Below are 5,478 nucleotides of genomic sequence, written 5' to 3'. Positions count from 1 at the left end.
AAACATCCTAAATACGTTTAGAACTACAAATGAACTTTCTTCTGACGATTCTTGTTTTTTTATATCACAATTCCAACCCTCCTCCTACATCCGGGCTTGGGGAGAAGGGATGGATGTTAGACGTATTGGAAAACTCATGAAATATAGGTGTTGTTTTGTATTAAATACCTACATAAAATATTGCTTATTGTTTATTTCCCAGCAAAGTAAAACTGAATGAATGAATGAATATTGATACACAGTTATATGGACACATACAAATGTTGTTCTAGAAAATAGATGGGTGTGAAAAATTCCTCATAGGAAGTGAAAGATTACAGAGAGCCAGAGGAACACACTGCATTTGGTTTGATGTGGATTGGCTTAAAAATGAAGGAGGTATTACAATTTATCCAACAGCAATATTGATAGACGGTTAAAGGACACATACTGTAAAAGTGGCGTTATATGGTGATTGGCATTGCACTTTCAAGGCGGTCCTTAAGTTTTCCGGCAGTTTTGTGTGAGCGGAAGGATGTTCCCGTCTTTGTATTTTTAATTCATATTGCTGGAGAATGTGGAGCTAACTAAAAGTGTGAAATATTTTCCTCGTTTAACTTCACATGTGGAGCCTAATATGAAAATAATTACCGTCATGATCCCGAAGATATTGCAGTTTAGATATCAGCAAATGTAGCGAATATCGAACACAAAACCAACTTCACCGCGGTCTGAGACCTTATAAGCGGGCCGCCCTGGTTGTGAGCATGTGACGAGGGTTGGGAGATTTATTAAGTAAGTTTATATTTATATTCTCTACGAACGTGTTGAGGTAAACAAGTCATTTATGCTAAACATCGGATGTCTATTCGATATTTGCGTATTTCTTAAAGATAACTGGAACGGTTTAACCCTCTAGTCCATTGCTTCAGGGTAACATACCCATTTTCCCTCAGTTTCCCAGGCACAATAAATCATACACCAATAAAAATGTTCATTTGTAATCTGGAGGAAGTATAAGAAGCCAATAGTCTGCTTGTATTTGATCACATGACTTGTCCCATCCCTCTTTTCAATCTCTTTTCCTCACTTGTACTCACATGTGGCAGCCATGTTTTTTCAGCTCCACAAAACTTTGAAAAAGTGACGTTATCTTGAGGATTTCCATAAAATAAAAAATATTTTCACAATTTTGGGTAAGTTCTGATTTCATTTCACTCTGTTAATTATGTTTTCATTGATTTTTTCTTTTGTAAAGGGCTAAAATAGCTATGTTGCCTCAAAGCAACAACATGCAACAGTAGAATGAGAATGCTCGTTAGCAATACAATATTGTTAGCAATACAATATTTCACACAGATGGCAGGATACCAAGAAATATGAAAATATTTCTCAGTATATGCCTTGTTTAAATACTGTTAACAATATTTGATACTTTTTTCAGTTTAGCTACTGGTAGTCATCTATGCATAGCGTAGATTTTGTACCTTTGTCAGCTCAGATGTGCATGTGCGCTTGTGTCTGTGTGTGTGTGTGTGTGTGTGTGTACTCCAAATGTTCACTTTGCCATCGATATTTCCAGATATATATAATAATTGTGTAGTTATCCTTTTCAGTGACAATGAACATATCAACATTCTATGGCAGAAAGAGGAGTCAGGCAGTGGATACTGTTTTGGTTTTAACACGTGATGAAAGTGAGGATGAGTTAGATGGTAGTGATGAGGAGAATGAGGAGGAAATACCTGTCAATGAGGGAGACAGATGATTGGTTCGATCAGTCAGGTAATTGAGTGTTGAGTGTTAGGTTTAAGTTGCCCACAGCCCACAGTAAGCAAAAGATGAGTTGGACTCGTGTCCATGATTTCTGTGTTAATATTGAATGATCCACCAGTGTTTGTTCTGTACTAGTTCATAAAAAATGTTTTAAACAATACAAATTAGTTATTATCCAGTGTGCGATTTCCAAACATGAAGGTTGAATGAGAATGAATGCATAAAAATGATGTTCCTTTGTTGCGCATTGTTGCTTATAGGTAACAAACAAAAATGATACCTGACAGTAACTTATTATATTTTCAGTACAAATGTTTTTTTAATGAAGTTGGTGTTGAATCTCTTTCATAAAATGTGTTTTGTTATGAAATAAAGAGATTAATTTTAAACAGACTGCACTTTTTGTATTTATTACCATTATTGCATGTTGTTGCTCCAAAGTAACATACCTAAATCTACCCCCTATTATTATTATTTTTGTAAATCATGTGTTGAATTATTCAATGTGCTCTATGACGGGTAATAACGTGTGCAAATATTTTTTTTCTCTTATTTCATATATCATGCAATAGAGGGTTAAATCGCTGGTAATAGATGATTGCTCGGGGAAGTACAGAAAACACCATTAAAGTTTGTAGAACTTCACAAACCACAGACATGTGTGACAATCAGTGTTAGATTTATTATAACAATTGTAGGCTACTAACTCCTTACAATTATCTACTACTGCTGACAATGATATCTCTGTACCCATTTAAACAATATCCCTCTCCGTTTCAGCTATCTTTAAAAATTCACAAATGTCGAAATGACATCGGAGATTTTTGGATAAATGATTTGGTTACATCAATATGTTTGTAGAAAGACATTAAAAAGACAAGAGACGGAAACAACGCGTCAAACTATTAAGTAGTGGGTAACATCAGGATTCAAAACAGCATGTAACAGGTGAACATAGAGAACATGAATTTCCCGGAACACCGGTGTGGGATGTGACATTCCCGGGCTGAATCTGACAGATCAATCCTGGTATATTTAGCAGTATGTTCTTAGGAGATGTCTGAGCTGACTTGTGATATAAGCTAATATGTTTTATTTCTTTCTGGGACAGACATAGATCTGCAGAGCTTCAAAGAAACGAAGAGCCTGTTGGATGGGATAATTTCCTGTATGGGATTTGAGAAAAATGCAGATTTATTTCTGCACTTTGTTCTTTTTTCTACCCTTGGTTAATAATAAAAAGCAAGTTAAATTTGGGGAACCCGTTACTTTAGATTGCTTTCAAAGCAAGGAACCTGTCACCTACATTTACTGGACATATAAAAATGTAACTGCAAATGTTAAAGGGAAAGAAATACTTTCATTCATAAATAACAAGATTACAATAAAGCCATCATTTGAAAATTTAATTAGTCCAGCAGGAGACTTCAAAAAAGGAAATTTTTCCATAACATTAAGGCCAATCACCTTTGAGTATGGTGGGCAATATGTATGTTTTACCCAAATAAATGGATCAAATGCTAATCAAACATCAGTGTTCGACATAGATGTTATTGGTGAGTACCATTCCTATATGTATGTATGTTTATCATTTACTGTCTCTTCATTTTAATTTTTATTACTCATCAATAAGCATGCTTTAGCCCTTAAGTAACGTCAAACAATCTTTACAATACTTGTGTTTTATCCAAATAAATTATTTGGATGCTAAACAAATATGAAAGGTAGCCATAGAACTTGTCGATAACTAGACTACCATCCCTATATATAAGCTTACTATGTCATTTCTGTTAATTTTTATATTATCAGTAATAATAAGCATTTAACATTAACATTCACTTAAGTCAAATCCACTTTGTCATTTAGGCTGGGATCAACATGCCAGTGTTCCTTCTGGAAACATATTAAATTTATATCTGCACTCAAATGAGTCTGTGCAATTGGACTTCTGGAGAAATGGAGAAAAGCACAACGTTGGCAAAATACAAATTAATTCCCAAAAATGTGACCTGGACAACAGATACAAGAACCGTTTCGAATTGGGGAATGAGGTGCTAAGAATACATCGTGTCACTCCTGACGATGCTGGTGTCTACACGGTGCAAGATGAACGTTCTGGAAAAAACATTAGCATTGTAAGACTGGAAATAACTAATCCAAAAGGTAAGGAGATCATTGAAGATAAGTTCTAGATTAACTCAGAGCTTTTTGTTCTTTTTGAGTTAAATAATATTCTCCCTACTTTCCATATGATTTAGATTTGTCAAATTCCACCAGCAAGAACAGTACAGAACAAGGTAATATACCTGTGTTGGGTTTTTAAGGTATATTTCAATTTCTAAGGTAATATGCTTCATTTTTAACATAGTCTCTGTGTGTTTTTTAGGCACCTCTAAGGCACGTATATGTGTTTATGTGATGATTCCACTATTCATATGTTGCATCATAGCTGCCCTCATTTATTTCTGTAAGAACTACAGAATTGATAGATCTATGAAAGGTAGAAGATTCAATGTTACATACCGACACACACAACAAGAAGATAATTAGAAATTCAAATAAGAAGAGGAAAGGGGTGTGTGCCGTTCCTGATATCTTTGGAAGAGGATGAAGGTGCTCTCCGTCTTGCTTTATGGCTGTGACACATGGACACTATCCAGTGACCTGAGACGAAGACTGGACTCCTTCGGCACTGTGTCTATTCGGAGAATCCTTGGTTACTGCTGGGTTGACTTTGTGTAGAGCGAGCGGTTGCTAGAGGAGTCCCGAATGAGGCACATTACCTGCATTGTGAGGGAGCGTCAGTTACGGCACTATGGCTATGTGGCGTGTTTCCCTGAGGGTGAACATCCTCTCAGGATGTTCATTGCTGAGGATCAGGCCAAAGGCATGCCCACATGACACCTAGCTGTAGATAATGGATGACCATTTCTGGAGGGTGGGACTGGACTGTGTGTTTGTCTGGGGGGTCACCAGCCAGGATCCTGAGGTGTTTCATCATGTAGTGCATGCTTCCCAGCCTGACACCTCAGGTTTGCTCACTGGAGGCTTTGGGCAGGGACAATACAAAGTACTTTGTAAAATGATTGTGAAAATGCACTGTACAAGTAAAATGAAACTGAATTGAATTTGTACTGTCTGAAAGGCTTCTTAAATGATTAACCAGTGTGACAGCTGTGAAAATTGTGTTAACTTTTATGCATATATGCATAATGTGCCAAAGTTGTGCTTCAATTGTGCAAGGTGTTCCCAGGCCAGCGGAGAGATATAATCTGTCCAACGTGTCCTGGGTCTGCCCCGGGGTCTCCTCCCAGTTGGACGTGCCTGAAACATCTCCCCATGGAGCCATCTAGGAGGCATCCTAGATACATGCCTGAACCACCTCAGCTGACTCCTTTCGATTTGGAGGGGCAGTGGCTCTACTTTGAGCCCTTCTCAAATGTCCAAGCTCCTCATCCTATCTCTAAGACTGAGCCAAACATCCTGCGGAGGAAACTTATTTCAGCCGCTGGTATCCACGATCTCATTCTTTTGCTCACCACCCAAAGCTCATGACTACAGGTGAGGGTAAGAACGTAGATCGACTGGTACATCAAAAGCTTTGCCGTCCGGCTCAGCTCCCTCTTTACCACAACATAACAATACAGCGTCCCTTCTTCCCTCACTCGTGAACAAGACCCCAAGATACTTAAACTCCTCCACATGAGGCAGCAACCAATCCCC

The 5,478-nt window shown here is 37.6% G+C and overlaps 1 long non-coding RNA gene across 2 annotated transcripts; it reads left to right on the top strand.

Annotated features, from left to right (window-relative positions):
• Positions 1–810: 810 nt before the first annotated feature.
• LOC111841348 (uncharacterized) lies at positions 811–4,883 on the top strand. 2 transcript variants are annotated; one of them, XR_002837645.1, is made up of 5 exons: positions 811–1,175; positions 2,867–3,311; positions 3,622–3,918; positions 4,014–4,052; positions 4,142–4,883. It is a non-coding gene; the product is annotated as an uncharacterized lncRNA (long non-coding RNA). The 2 variants fall into 2 exon arrangements; XR_002837644.2 differs by having other exon boundaries at positions 813–1,175; positions 4,014–4,883.
• Positions 4,884–5,478: the final 595 nt, after the last annotated feature.

This window comes from Paramormyrops kingsleyae, chromosome 19 (assembly GCF_048594095.1).
Source record: "Paramormyrops kingsleyae isolate MSU_618 chromosome 19, PKINGS_0.4, whole genome shotgun sequence".
NCBI lineage: Eukaryota > Metazoa > Chordata > Actinopteri > Osteoglossiformes > Mormyridae > Paramormyrops > Paramormyrops kingsleyae.
The sequence above is the reverse complement of the archived record's forward strand: the minus strand, read 5'-3'. Positions and strand labels throughout refer to the sequence as shown.